Source organism: Myodes glareolus, chromosome 24 (genome assembly GCF_982192425.1).
Source record: "Myodes glareolus chromosome 24, mMyoGla1.1, whole genome shotgun sequence".
Classification (NCBI taxonomy): Eukaryota; Metazoa; Chordata; class Mammalia; order Rodentia; family Cricetidae; genus Myodes; species Myodes glareolus.
The window spans coordinates 26,308,372-26,324,283 of NC_142049.1; positions in this window are offsets into that span (position 1 = coordinate 26,308,372).

The window sequence follows — 15,912 nt, forward strand, 5'->3', positions numbered from 1 at the left end:
CTCTTCTCTCTGTTTTGCCCTCTCCACTTCCAGGGGTGAATGGTGACTGCCTGGGAGCTGTCATCCCACCTAAGCCTGGTGGCTGCACGGCTGGCTGGGTCACCCTCGTCCAGCAGTAAATCCTCTTCCAACTGGCTCCCCACCGGTGTGACACAGTTACGGGGAGCCTCTGAGCAGCAGTTCTAGAAATATTAATTATGGTTGAACAAGGCTGTTGAGCAACTCGATTACAGGCTCCCTGGGCGAGGGATCCGTGGCCCAGCTGCGAAAGCCATTTCCAGGCGACTCTCAATTGTAAGGAAATGGCTATCCAGCTGAATTGTGGTGGCTCCAAAAATGCTAATTAAGCCTGGGACACTGCTGTAAAGCTGCAGCTTGTGGCCTTACTAGGAACAAGCCGCAGAAGGCGCCGAGAGCCGGGAGCGCGGCTGTCACAGTGGCTTTTGTTTCCGTTTCTATATTCCATATTCAGGGTAAATAAAGCACTTTTGATTCCTGTCTGCCCTCTTCATTCCTCTTCTGCTGCTGCACCTCTCCCTTCTCCTCCTCCCTCCCTTTCTAGTTTTGCTTCTTGCTTTCTTTCTCGTTGTTTCAAGGCTTCTGTGAAGGATGGCATCCTGACAACTTCAGAGAGGCTCACTGCAGGTCATGTGGAATTCCCAGGAAGACTCTTCGCTGCGCTGGATCTCCAGCGGACATTCAGTAGGGGTGACTTCTGCGGGTCTGAGATCTCGTTCAGTTTCGAACATTGGTCACTTCCTCAGTTAGCATCATCCTCAAATGGGCTGGCTTCACCCGGGAGCAGCTGACAGCGACCTTCTTTTAGTTGGTTTCTGAGATCTCTGAGGAATAGAGAGAATCAAGTTCCACGGAGGCATCTCGGAGACGGGCGTGTAGCACACACATGCTCCGCTCTTGCGGCTGTCTTATAACCTATATTGTGGTGGTTGGGGTGTGGAACTCTATGAGGAAGGCGTGTAAGAGACCAGAGCCAGAGCCATTTTTCCTACCCCAGGGATGGTGATGTCTGCCCTTGTGGTTATTTCTTAGGCTCTAGCAGCCTCTTGCCTAAGTTCCTGTTACTACCAGTCGGTCTGCAGGGCAGACACGCTTAACTTCTCTTCGTTGCACTTACTGTAAGGTAAGGATATTGAAAACATCTGCTTCCTATAATGTAATTAGATCATCTCCATAACATATACTGCACATAGAAAATGACTGAAGGTCAACTGGTCTTGCTGCAAATACCCATTTTGAGTCAGTTCCTGCTGCCTTTGTTTCTCTTTGGTCCCGTAATTGCCTAACAATACATGAACATGGCATATGGATTGGGTCCCCTAGGAACAGCGGAACCTCGGGCTATGAGGAAAAACAGGGCAGCACAGTGTGTACAGGATGGATTGAGGCAATGGTTGACCACTGATGTCAATGTCCTTGCTCTCTACCTGTTACCTCTCGCGCAGCTTCCTTCATCCTTTATTTCAATTTGCCATGCCAGGTGTTCTTCAAACAGACCATGAGAAGGGGCTGACAGAGAACAGGTGGCCAGGGCTTACTTTACCTGTTAGGCTCCCACTTGACTAGGTTGATTGTATTGTGCTATGTCTTATTTGTTGCAGTTTACTCATAACCTTAGCGTCTTATATTTTTCCTTTTTAGAATATATCTTTAAATTGGCACGATCATTGCATATAAAGCCACTTTTCTTCCCACTTCCATTCTAGTCCTTTGACCAAGGACACTAGAACAACCAAGAGTCTAACATCTAGACTCTAAATCGAAGACACCAAGCTCAACAGAGGCCTCCAAGTTGCTTTCCCACAGCTGTGAACAGCTACATCTTCTACTCCTCCCTCATTCTCTTTCTTCCTTTCTTGAGCTATCCAGGGGACCTTGGCTGTCCTTTCTGGTAATTAGCAAGTGTTTGGATGAAACACAGATACCCATGTGGAGTTTTCAATACGAGACCTGGTGTACCAGAGGGGCATAGGGGCAGCAGTTCATGAAGTACTATTACCCCAAGCCCTGTTTGTCTATTCTTTCTTATGTGCAAACATCTTATTTTCCAATCCCATAGAGATGGTGACCATCATCCACCTTTAATGTTTTGAGGTAACTGCTGAACCAAAATATGTTTCGTGTTTTTCAATGGCTAAGTAGCTTGAATATTTTATATTTTATGAATATGTGCAGGCTCTTGTGTGTTTTCTGTTAATATCCTATGGAATTTTTCCTATGGAATTATCCAACAGGGTTCACTAAAACATGAAGAGATATTATGATATCCAGTTAGTGTAATGGCCTGTCCTGTCCCTTTAAGAGACAAGCCCTGCCCACTCCCTCCCCAGTCCTCTGAGGCAAGAGCTTCTAGCCTGAGCTCTCTTTTTCTGTCTCTCTCCTGGAGAAGTAGCTTCTCCCCTCCTCTCCCCTACTTTCTATTTGTCTTTCTCTCTTATTCTCTGCCTCTCTTTCTGATCTTACTCCTTCTCTCCTTTCCCCTTTCCCTTTTCCATTCATAGCCCACTAAATAAACACCCACTTTCTCTGCATGACACATCTATCCATCTCTGTCTCTCACTTCGTAGGACTGGTCTCTCACCTGCTACTCCCATCCACCTGGGATCCACAGAGGCCTCTGGTTGTGGGATCAGTTGCCCCTCATGGTCACTCATGGGATGGATCTTTGGAAAATCCATAGATTGAAAGTAAGAAGCTGAAGAAAAGCTGATAAGAAAGACAAGTTGTATTCAAGTAAGGAGTAAAGGTGAATAAAAGCATCTAAGGAGTCATGGGTACAAATGCAGGGTTAGCTTAACCAGAAGAGATTTTTTTCAAAGCTGTTACTGGTCAATGTCAGTTTGAGGGATGCTCTAGTATCGACTCAGAAGCTCAGAGGTTCCAAGGCTAAAATAATTGTCATTATTTGGTCATCTTCCCATGGTTATTGGCAACTGAACACAGCATCATTGCAGAAATTCTGAATATCATACTTATATTTCAGCACAGAAAAAGGGGAAGCCTCTGGGCCACATGGATGAACTTTCTCAGGAATCAAAAAACAGGGACTTTGGAATACGTTTCACCTGAAAGCTATATATGAGAAAGTGAATGATGAGTCAGTCTGTGGTACCCGGGGAATTGAAATGGATATCCTGAAGACAAATGGTCTTTATGGCACTAAAGCTTTGGTGTATTTGAATCATTATGAGAGCCCAAGAGGAAAACAGAATAGGTTGGTAGGTCCCATGACCCATTCTTTGTTTAATTCCAGATCTTCCACATGTGAAACAATTACAAATGCAGATCTGAGATTTGGAGAGAAGTTGGGGGAGAAAGGACAGACAGGTTTGGAATTAGTCAGAACAGACAGTAAGTGGTGATTGGGTGGAGGGCTGCAGGTTAAGGAAGGGCATAAGGTCAATGGCAAGATACAAAGAAATCTTTGGATTGTTTTTGTACCATATATGCTGGTTGAATTAAATCCTTGGAACTTGGGAACCAACCTGAAACTGCTCAGCTTCAGTTTCTGCACTCTCTGCTTTGCACAGCCTATTAATTCACAAATAATAGACTCTAGGCACTTTTGCAGCCAGGGTAAAAATTTCAGAGCTCATAAAGCAATGCTTAGATCAATAGAGGACTCCACTCTGGAACTGTTTTTTTTTTTTTTTTCTCTTTCTCTTCCTCTCTGGCTTTTTCCTGGCAACTATTCTGATTATGCATTTAAATAAAAGGACAGTTTAAAAAAAAGGTTTCCTCACTACATTTGGCTGCCTTAAGGGATAAGAATATGCAGCAGGAAGCGTGATATGTAAAGTGCCTCTTCCTGTGTGGCCTCACGTGAAGGTGCATGCTGGTGCCCTCTGCCGAGCCTTTGTACTAGGCTTCAAAGCCACAATGAAGAAGCTCAAAGACCTGTGGGAGTGATGGCATCTTCCTTCTCTTTGCTGAAACTCCAGTGTGAGAGGCCTTTGATAGGTGAGTTGGTGTTTCAAAATGCTGGTCCTGGTAATACAGTCTTCTGAGTGGACTTCCCATTTCATAGTTTAGTATTTAGACCCTAAGTGGGAAATTTGATTTCCATGACTAGTAAGATAGAAAATTTTCTGCTGAGGCAGTGTTGAAGTTATCAGCTATGATGAGACTGTAGTGATATAAAGAGCCAACAGGTATTAAGCATGTACTTTTACACTGAGTGCCTTCCGTGAATCTCCTCTTGCAACCCCAGTGGAGTCTGACTGTGGCACACACTCTTATTATACTCATTGAACAAAGGAACTGATTCTCCGATGAGCTGAGTGTCGTGGAGTAGAGCGCGCACTGCTCAAGTGAATATCCATCCACTTTGATTTGATAGCAAAGCATTGGCAAGAAGCAAATGCGTGAAAGCTTCCAAGCACTCTACACAAGAAGTTCAATGTGAAAAAGCAGAAAGGGTGAGGCAGTAACTTGACACTCGGATACCAAGACCAGTGGTGTGGATGCCAGTGTCAGGGTCACATTCCTGTGTGCAGTGTGAGTTGCGATCACCTTCATTCCTCTGTATGACTATAGTACAAAGCGGATACAGTATTCGATGAGAGATGCAAAAAAAATAATTTTTTAAACTTGTAAATTAAGAACAAAATTTACATAACTTCCAACAATTGCAATCTGGTTATACAGTTCCTGTGGGACCAAGTCATAATATTTCGAAGCAGTATATTTCTGTGTATGCAACACAATTCAAAAACTCTTGCTTAAAGCTTGCGGAACTTCCTAGACAAATCTACGGTAATTACATTTTAAGGAGTATTTGTAAACTCTAGTAATTACCTAAACAAAGGCAAGCAAAAGACACGTGAGCTTTATTATGGCAGAAAAGCAGGTGTGCCATTGAAACAAGAGAAGAGTCTGGAAAGAGTGGATCCGAATCCTCAAAGGAGTTTTCACAGGCAGGCTCTACCTCGACTCGGGGCAGTGCAGGACCCATTGCAGTTTTTTTTTTTTTGTGCAACTTTTCTAAACAAATTGAGTTTCCAGAATGGATTTATAAGCTCTGTTCCTCCTAGGGCAAGTTGGAGGGGATAAGGGTGTGCAGGAGAATGCAGGGTGTAAAAGAAAGAAGAAAGGCAAGGGAAGAGCGGCTGCGTGCCTTCTTTCTGTGTTTGTCTGAAAAAGGAGTGCTTTACAAAACATTAAGACACAATTGTGGAGCAGTTATGAACATCTGGCTGGGTTTCAGCTGTCTATGGTTTGAGCATGCTTTCAGAGTTGAAAAAGAAGAGGAAGAAAAAACCATAACCTTTGTAACATATCAGTCGGTTTACTGCGTTCCTCTATCGGCTTGTCAATGAGAACTTACCATACATATGCTGGTCCTGGGCAAGGTGGTGCTGGGGACTGAATAATGGGAAGTAAATGGAAGACAGCAAAAGACTAGAAAGACGAGAGCCCTTCCCCAACCTGGGAACATTGTGATTTAAAGTGTTCAAGGAATATTAATATCAGAGAAAGCCACCTTACTCTGAAAGTCCACATTTCTTACCATCATTCTGAAGATTTTGTTCCCAAATACTCTGGCTAAAATTTCTTCCTGTTCGCCCTTTCCTAAGTTTCCCATTTTAGGGCTCCACATTTCCAATGCTGGTTAAGAGAGCTTCAAATCATGTCAGGAAACTCTTTTTAACATTCTTTAAACTGCAAGTCTTCAGAGGAAGAGAGTGAGGTCATGGGAGCGGGTGGAAGCTGGTGTCGTTGCGTCTGCATTCTTTTCACTGGTGTTGAGCAGCTACCCATAAATCACAGAGGTGATCTTCCATGTGTAAGGTTTATATTTCACTGCCCCAGATGGATGCTTCCTCTTCCTGGTCCAGACAATGTATTAGCGAGGACCTCTTCCTAGAAGTGTGAGGAGGAGGCTGAGCTAGACATTGTCAGAGGACATCTATTTGCCATGAGCAACAATGATCCATGTGCCGTATCTAGGACATAGTATTGAACAAAAGGAACATTTAAAAATTACTATAAAACAGCACATTGGCAAAAGATGATTTCGCCATTGACATAAACCTCCTTGAGTTAAACTGCTTTTCCTGAATTATTACTACACACACACTTATATAACATGCATTGTAAGATATATATTTATATTATATTATTTATATTTATATTTCATTATATGCATATATATATGTGCATGTAATGTTCCCTCGACTCTCTGGTTCCTTCTTTAGAACACAGCGAGTGAGATTTGACAAACAGACCTCATTAGGGAAGCGTCTGTAAAATCTCCACCTCCTTGAAGAGAGTAGGAAATTGTCACCCCAAACTAGGAACAGATAAAAAAAAAGTAAGCAAAATAGTAACAAAAAGAGAAAAAACTGGCCTCATGACTTTTGTTTGCACCAGTGTGGAAGGGTTCAGGGTGTTAGACTTTCCTATCACAAACAAGAGCTGCTGCCTGCTCCAGTAAACACCGAGGCTTCCTGCAATGCATGAGTTTCCTTACTGGCAACACAAGGGGCCTACATGGGGGTGAGGTGGGGTGGGCAATGCAGACTTAAATTCTGCTTCTGAAAGCCCCTTGTGATGAAAGCTCAGGTAAGTTGTTTGTCATGCTAATTTTCCTCATTCATAAGAGTAAAGATTTGCCGCAGAAGTCTTAAAATTTAAAGACACAAATGTCTCCAAAGTTATATATCTATTAACCAGTAAAATCAAACAGGGCACAGATGTACATGAACACACAATATTTTACACACTCTCAAAGAATTCATGAAGCACCTAAATGTCACTCATTGACAACCGTTAGAAAAAGTGTCAAGTCTAATGCTGCATGAGATGCTCACCATTTTATTCATTTAAAATTATTTTTATTTTTTTTCTGGATTTCAAATGACTTAGTATATTCAGAAATGTTCCTTAACAGAAACCTATAATATTTTGATCAATGACAAAAGAAGTCATTAATGCACATTTTATAGTCTTTTCAAGAGACTACTGAACATGACCATATTTTTATTGAAATTTATTTTTTGTTGCTGTTAATTCAGTTAGCTTTGCTAACTTTATCAGGCCCACAGTATGAGATGTCAAAGAGAAAGAAAATATTGAAAAATCACTTCTAAAATAAGAGAAATGATTAATTGAGTGGCCACCTATTTATGAAACAGGGCGTGTGGGAGATGACTACATAAGATCTATGTAGAAAAATTGACATTTTCCTCACAGTGGGGAGACAACCATAAGGATGGGATGAAGTAATCTAAAGAATTGTATTCTCTTAGAATACCAACAAAAGGTAGGTAAGCCTTAGTTAGAAGGTTCATTGATTGAAAAGTGACAGAGTGGTCTAGGCTTAGCAATAAAGTGCCTTCTATGACCTTAGAGCATGGAGATGCTGCTCCATCTGTTAGCTACTTCTTATGGCTGAAACGACCAGGCAGAAGCACAAAGGCCTATCTGCTTTGAAGGAGCAACACAAAGGGAAATCGGGAGGATCCTGATCAATCAGCTCGGCCAAACAGCAGAGTGTAGGACTTCTGAGAAGTTAGCCCAGACCTCCATGTGCCCATGGCTCCTCGCTGTTCATTTTTGGACTTCCTTAGGGGTCGAAGCATCGCGAGAACTTGGATTCCTGGAATGGCAGAAGTCCTTGACAGCTTGCAGCTTCAGTGACATAGGGGCTACCTACAACTTGATGTGATGTATTTATTGCTAGGCCACTTTGATAGTGTATTGAGAAAGTGTAAAAGACTTAATTCTTTTGTACACCATGTGAATCTTTATCATTCCATGAAATTGGTTTCACCGTCTCCATATGGTAGAGGAAGAATCTGTGGCTGAAGCGGGAATAGTGTCTCAGGTCATACATGTTCTATGAGAGAGCCACAATTTAAATCAAGGCCTCTGGCTAAACCTTTAGAACGAGTCCAAGAGATTTTAGCAGTGTAACTGTGATCACTGCTCAGCACATTTTGCAGCCCTTTCAGTGTTTGGGGAAGTGCCCCTTTAAGCCTGAGTCCAAGCTGCATTATTCTGTCCTTGAAGGGAAAACTCAACCTAATTCATACTTGAATCCAAAACTCATGGACTTAGCAGTGGGTTGTAAGGCTGAGTTTCTGTTTTCCATGCCTCTGTGTTGCCTTCCCGGAAGTCTTGAATGAGAGAGCAGAGAGCTCAGAGGGCACAGCTTGGGAATTGATTAGAGATCTTGGAGTATTGATACTCTAAGTGTTTTCAGAAAGAAACGTGAAGAAGGCTCATTCCCCCACTGGGAAGGGGGCATTAGAAAAAGCTCATGTGGGTTAGCTTCCAGCATGGGAGTAAGGGAAGAGTAGAGCTTAGACCTGTGGGTCTTTGCCAGTTCCCATGATACCTTTGATTAAAGGTCGAGGCAGACAAAAGCTGCCAGTCTTTTTATTTGGAAGAATCTTCTCACACATGCCGTTTAAATCGTATGGAAGTTTTTAGTTTTTCTCTTCTCTGGGACGGTGGGGCGGATCCCACACTCACAGCAGAAATAGCCCTTACAATGTGATGAATGAGTGGGCACAAACATCCCACCCACCGAGTGTGTGCTGCGGAGTGATGCATTGTTCAGACCTTGCCTGGGCTTTTCTTCAAAGCCACAGACAGAGATGGTTACTGTCAAACCCTCAGGGCAACACACTGGCCTACTGTAGCAGGTGATCTTGCTGCTGACAGGATCATAAGACCATTCTGGAATGAGGTGGGACAAAGGAAAGGTGAGTCATATCTTTCTTCCTCTTGGGGCTCTCATCTGGCTGCAAAGAGGGCAAAATTCCAAGGTGTCACAAATTATTTTAGTGGCCTCATGGAGGATGTGCAGCCTTAACTGCTTACCTTCCTTTGGCATCCATGACTCATTGATGTACTGGGATTATATCCAGAATGAAGTCCCAATAACGTAATGAGTGGTTCAGCTATGTTCACACTGCCGTAAGTCAGAATTCTGACAAAAAGAGCCTCTCCCAGAAAACTATGATGCTCATTTGAGGGAAATAGTAAGAATTCAGAAAACAGACCATCCAAAGGCGATAAAAACTCCTCATCTCGATTGACAAAGATAAGTTTGCCATCGTATGTGTGTTATCCGAGGAGCTCTTGCTTAGAGCAAAACCAGAACTCTTTGAGCAACCTTTAAAAGACAACTCGATTCGAGTCCCCTTATGTCTCTTTTCCCCAGATTGATACGTGTGACCTCCTCCATTTCAAATGAAAACTCCTCCGACAATCCTAATCACATTGTCAGTCAGATAGCCATCTCCTGAAAGGAGCACCTTCACCTTTAAGGATGCATGTACAATAGTGATATGTAAGCAGCTCAAAGACTCAATACCCCTTTTTTCTGCAAAGCAAGGCTGGGTTAGGAGAAAATCAATATGTTGGAAGTAAAGGTCAGTCGAGGGAAAGTGACATAAAACAGAACTAAGGGAACAATATCCTTCATGAAGACCGTTTGAAGTTTCCTTTACCCCTGTGCTGGCTCCAGAGCAAATACATTTCATCCTAGAATAGAAGGCTGTATTCTTGAGAAAAAGTCATATTTTAAATATTTATCTATTCCACCGCGTCCGCATTGCATATTATCTTTTGCCCTATTGACTAATACTCAAAAAGAAAGGCGTAGACTTGAAAGCGCACGCTGCCTGCGAATTGGAATTGCCAGATTTTTTTTTTATCTTCTTGCAAGCAATAGGATTCGAACACACATATGCATTTGCCTACCTTTTTGAACTGTTCTCAATTTACTTTTTCAAGTGGGCCAGATGTACGACTATAGCCCTTAAAAGGGTCAGGACCATCTCCTTCTTTTGCCACGCTCTGTACTTATTGCTTGGGTATAGCTTTAAAGTAGCCCATGAACCCTTTTCACTCCGGGACCACATTTACCCACAATTAACAATCAAGCCGGCTTCCCTTCATTCAGGCGTCCATTCTCCCGGGCCTCATTTTCCCTGCCTCTCTCTTGATCCACCATTGTGCAAGGCGCTGTTTGTGCCATCTCAATCTGCCCCCCTCACCAGCCGCACAAGGATTGGGGGGAAAGAAAGCGCTGGGCATTCAGATGCTGAATAGCAAATTGCTCTTGAGTGTCCTTGCTTCCCCCAGAGTCTCCCCCTTCCTCTGGAAGGACAAGGGGGGTGCTGAAAGCAACCATACATTTTGTTCAGTGCTCTTGAAAACAAGCGTTTCACACCTGAAGCCTTTCACAGCAACCCAGAAGCACCCCTTCAAACCACTTAATTGCCAATTGCTTCAGAGCCCCTTGTAAAAGTCCATTATGCCAGCCGGCTCCATGGTGGAGACAAAGTATGCGAAATGAAAGAGTTCTTCTTCCAGGGCTGATGCGGTATGAAACATCCCTAGATCACTGTTTTTCTTGTTGTTAACAAGGATGCGATTGGCTCCTGTCGGAGGTACGTACAGAAATCTTCCCCGCAGTATCGGGAAATAAAAGTTGCAATTTTCTGTGTCCGGTGTCAAAATAACGCACAAATAAAGAGATGGCAGACGTTGCCAAGAAAGGATCTACACACACATTCATTTGCCCCATTGAGAGTTGGGCCAGGAGACTGGGCAGAGCTGGGCAGAACCTACAGCGACACACCTAACTAAATGGGTTCACCGTCTGGATTTTATTTTTTTCATCCCATTGAAATAAATGAAAGTGCAGGCAAATTCTCTGTTAATAGGCTCTATCCTTGAAGTCCATAGACACCCACAATAAGATATTCAACAAAGAGAGAAGGCTGACTCTGAACACAAAAAAACAAAGTACACAGTGTTTAGTCACTAGAGAATTGTTTCAAAGTTGCAGATGTGAAAGACACCTTTTAAAAGGACTCGGGTTTTGACCCTTTTGTTTTGATTTTTGTTTTATTTTATTTTATTTTTTTGAAAGACCCTGTGCCTTCAATCTTTGCTACAATTACAGACAGGAAAATCACTCTGAAGGAGAACTACATTTGGTAGGTATCTGAGTCTCGAAGATTCACAGACTCTCTGTTTCTTGTAGGGAATACGTCTTAGCACTTTAAGAACACATGAATGTCCAGAAAACAGAGACATTGTGTGAGAAACTCTGGTCTGCTCAGATTGCCACTATGCCTGATGACAGAGGCTTGGGTTGATTAATTAGGGACATATTGGGTCAAAGTATGTCCTTACCAGAGAGCACTCTAGGTCCCTGAACTCCATTGCTTCTCTCCCAGGACTTCACAAACCTTAAACTTGATGTTGAAGAAGTCCAAATAATCCTCGGGTTTGTTTTGCAATTTGCAGATATAATTGTATTCCTCTGTTTCAAAAGCATTGCTACTTTATCAGAGGGCTGAGAACTGAGACTATTTGTTGAAACTGGTGCTTTCCTTCATGCAAATAGCAATAGGAATATGAGAGAAGAACTTGGAAATGAGATATTTTTTTTCAAAGAAAATGTAAGAACTGGCTTCTATTTTGAGCAGAACCACCCCACTTTCCTTGACTGGGCCATTGAGAGGTTTGTCACCCTCATCTGTGTATGCTTCCTTTTCTGGTAAATAACCCTTCTTTGGACACTAGAATTATCTCCTTTTCTTTATCGGCCCCCACGTCTTTGTTGGGGGTCACCCTGCGACTCCCCCCCGCTGTTGCTTGTCAAGTCCTAGCGCTTCTGATTTCTGAGGCAAAATCAACAGGCTTGCTTCCTCTCTTGCCAAGATAAGCCTTTAATTATGCCACCCGGGGCCTGTGATATACAGTAACTGTGGCACACATCATACTGGCAATGACTCAGAACCTAAAGCAAAATAAAAAAAAAATTCTCTTGTGATAATCTTTCCATATCCAAAGGATGTCCGTCTGTAGCATCTTCACCCAACATTTCAGGTAAGGTCCCTGCCCTTGTACCTTGTCAGAAGCTGTGCCTATGAGACCTACCTTTCAGAATCCTTTAATCCATCAAGAGTGATTTTCTAGTCAACGTATTCTTTTCATTTCCTTCCTTTCTGTTCTTCTTCAGTTAGCTTTGTTTCTCTCTACTTACTTCGATGGCTTCTTGTCTCTTTCTGTCACTTAGCAGGGTGTTCTACGGAAAATCTGAAAGTAGATTAGGTTGTTCTACTAGCCACCAGGCAGGCTTCGTCGGGCGGCAGAGTTTCCGATGCATTTTCATTAGACCCCGTGACAATTTTAATGGGTGGATAGATTACTTATGCTCTGAAGCACTGAATGAGAGCCACGTAACAGCCTCATCAGCTCCCTATCAGGCCATGGAAGAAGAGAGTGTGGCTAATGAATACCGAGATGGATCTCTAGTGGATGTGGTTGTATATGAAGCTCCTGGTTAGCTCTTAGCGGAAATGCCTCTAGACAATCTGCAAGTGTAGCAATGACCAGAAAACAATGGCTGGTAGACCTGCAGACCAAGCCTGGTCTACCTTCTAACTATTTCTGTGCGTAGAACACTCGAGGAATACGTAAGTTTACTTATCTTCCGCAACTGCATTTACAGGAGGTGTAGTGGTTATAGTGGCGATCATAAGAACAATGATTATAAACTGTACCCTATAGGGCCTTATAACAGAAAATATTAGAATATTTAGAATACCCTTAGAATACAGAAAAGGAGCTGTTATGATGTCCTGCAGTACTTTTGACACAGGAGTACTGGGAGTGTACAGAAAATGAGATCATATACTTCCTCCAGGAGACTAGCCTTTGTCTAGTAAAGTATGCCAAATTTGCTTGTGTATGGAAACTGTATTATATGTGCATATTATTTAATGAATAACTGTTCTTATACAGTGTCTTTCGTGGTAGATTGTGACCCATGAAGACAAGGACATTATCTTATTTTGTGGCCCGGCTGTGGGCGTGTCTGTCAAACATTTGTTACTTATTTTCTTTATTTAGTGGGTACTCTCTGAACTTCTGCTCTTTCTGGAGAAAAGAAAAGCATCCCACAAATCCCTGGTTCTTGAGGCCAGCTCTTTGGAAGCAAGGATCCTGAAGCACTTGGATAGTATACTGCTAGTTCTTCTCGGCCCTCACTTATTATATTTCTCTTCTTCTGACTCTGAAAACAGTTTAATTTCTTAGTGGACGACCAACTGCATGGATTTCAAAACCGGTTTCCTCGGGGTTTTGTCTTCTCTTTATTCTGCTTACTCCAAGTTTCTTACAGTTCTGAAAAGAAGTTAATCTTTCTCAAGGAATAGGTTTGGTACAATTGTTCAAGGGACAAAATGCCTTCTGTTATTCCAGGAACATTTCATTTCCCATGGTGCAGCCTGGCTTCCTCTTAGTCCACATATTCAATATAACAGCTGCTGCCCAAAGTGCCCCTTGGCACAAGTATGCCAACCTTCTTTGCCACTTACCTGGCAACATTTGTTGACACAAATAGTGGCAGATTTGATCAAAGTCTTGCCAAAGCCTCTCTTCTGCCAGATGTGTAATCTTGCATTATTCGGAAGCTTCTGTGGCCAGTTCCGAAGGGGAAAACATAAACTGGTTTTCTTTCTTTTGAAAAGAACACCTCTCCATCACAAGAAAGGAGGCAACTGAATTAACTCCCACTCTGTGAATGGATTCAATACGTCCAAGCAGTTTTAACCAAGAGCCTGAAAAATCTGTCTCAAACTCTCCGAATCTCTTTGGCAGCCAAAGGAACTTGTTTGAATATGGTTGGGTTATAGCATGCTTTCCAGAAATGTTTCTGATGAACCCTGAAGACCTTATTCTTGATAAAAAAGTGCCCCAATAATTCAGAGAGTCCATTTGATATCTAGATTTTCACATGTGTTATTCAATTCAATAGTAAGTGCTTGTGTTGTTTGGTTTATTAGCAGTGATTGCTCTGGTATGAGGCTGGTGTTGTCTACAGTTTACCATTGAGGCAGACACTGGCATGCAGAATCCAGTCATGCTTGCAGAACTGGCAGGATCAAAACTACCTTCCCAGTCCCTCAGTCTACTTTTCTCCCATCACTGAGAGACCTTGGAAATTGTATGCGATGGTAAAGGACTTCCCCGCAACACTGTGAAGTGCCACAGGAACTGTACGTTTTCTGAGACGGGCCAAGCAGGGAACGTTCACATAATACCCATAGAATAACACCTAGAGAATTTCTAAATCGACCATCGCATCAATCGGCTTCAGACTGAGGTCTCCGGAGTGCGATGAGTAGCAAGATTCGACCGAGAATGGGATCTATACGGCAGGATTGATTATGTGTTCTGTTTTCACTTCTCATTCAGGAAAATCCACATTGATATTGAGCCTCATGTGTGTGGGATGTGTGTACTTTAAACACGGGTATTACACAAAAGTTCATTCTTTGTTCTCTGATCATCATTTAATAATAACAGCAACTACAATAACAACAATGGCCAGAATCTCTGACAACATGTTATAAGCTAAAATTTTATTGGGTTGTGTTACTTTTTCCCCCAACCTATGGCAATGGACAGCATTATTATATCATCACCTGGGCAGGAAAATTGAGGTTCAGCCTGGTTAAATGACTATACCGTCAAATAGCAAGCACATATCAGAATGGGCATTTAGCTTTAGCTATCAGATACTGAGTCTTTATTCCCCAGCAGTGTGCAAAGTAAGAAACTCAGATACTCAGTAAAGGATCTTTTTGGAACACACACACACAAACACACATATGGCTTTAGCTGTTCCTAAATATATTGATGATTTCCGAGCACAATGATCAGTAATGAAGAATACTCTGTTAAGGACAAATGTGTCCACCTTCTTACAGATTTTTTTTTGTTTATTTTCAGATCAAAATTTACTCTCTTCTCTCCAAATCTGATTTGCTTTCTTTGTTTCATTTTTTTATTAGTGACACCTTTCATTTGCTTTATCAAGATAGCCCCACAAAATGATTTGAGACCCGTTTCCCCACTTTCTCTGACATTGAGTAATGTCTGAGCATATCAACAATCTCTATTCCTTATAATATAGAATAAAGGATACTATAAAATCCACTTCCTCATTTCTTCTTACCCACATAGAAAGTTATGTCTCCTCCTGTTCTTTGAATTTTTTAAAATAGTATGTGAACGAGTGTTTTGTCTTTATGTTTTCTGTGTATGATGGCCATTCCTGGGGCCCTTGGCGGCCAAAAGAGACCATCATCAAATCCCCTGGGACTGGAGTTGCAGAGGACTATGAACAGCAATAAGGATGGTGGGACTTAAATCTTGGCCCTCTGCAAGAATAGGCAGTACTTTTAACTATTGAGCCATCTCTCTAGTTCCCATCATGAGTTCTTGCCTTTACCTTCTGTAGGCCACGAGCCCAATGTCTAGAAATCGATTGTTGTGCTATGGAAGTGAAAGGCTTTGTTTACATATATTCTGACTAAATTCTCTGGCATCAAAATGGATTCCGTACCCCCATTGGCCATGATCTTAAACCAATGCATAAGAAGCTTTATGCCTGCATCTCTTTCACTGGACCAATTGTCTCTGCCCTTCCTTGAGCTGGACACAAGCACACAAAGGCATCTTTAGCACGAGGACTGTTGCCTGGCACACAGATGATACTCAATAAGTGGCAGTTGAATAGATTCATATGGTAATTAGTCAAAGATTCTATCAAATGTGATTATAACTTCATATTTAAGGTCTACAATTCAAAACATGAGCTATTTTTTGTGATGGGGCCAAATTGAATATTTGGCAGCCTATTAATTTCCAAAATTATTTGCAAGTTAGCAATTAAGCTATTACCACAGATATTCATATCATTGTTCAGCTCCCACTGAGTTGCTCTTCTCAAACATTGACTGAAATTAATTTCAAGGCACATAGCTGGTTGGTAAAAGAAGTTATGCTTTTAAATTATTTTAATAGAAGCTAAGCTTTTGTGTATTTCTGTTTGCTGCTGTTGGTGTTTGCTGAAGC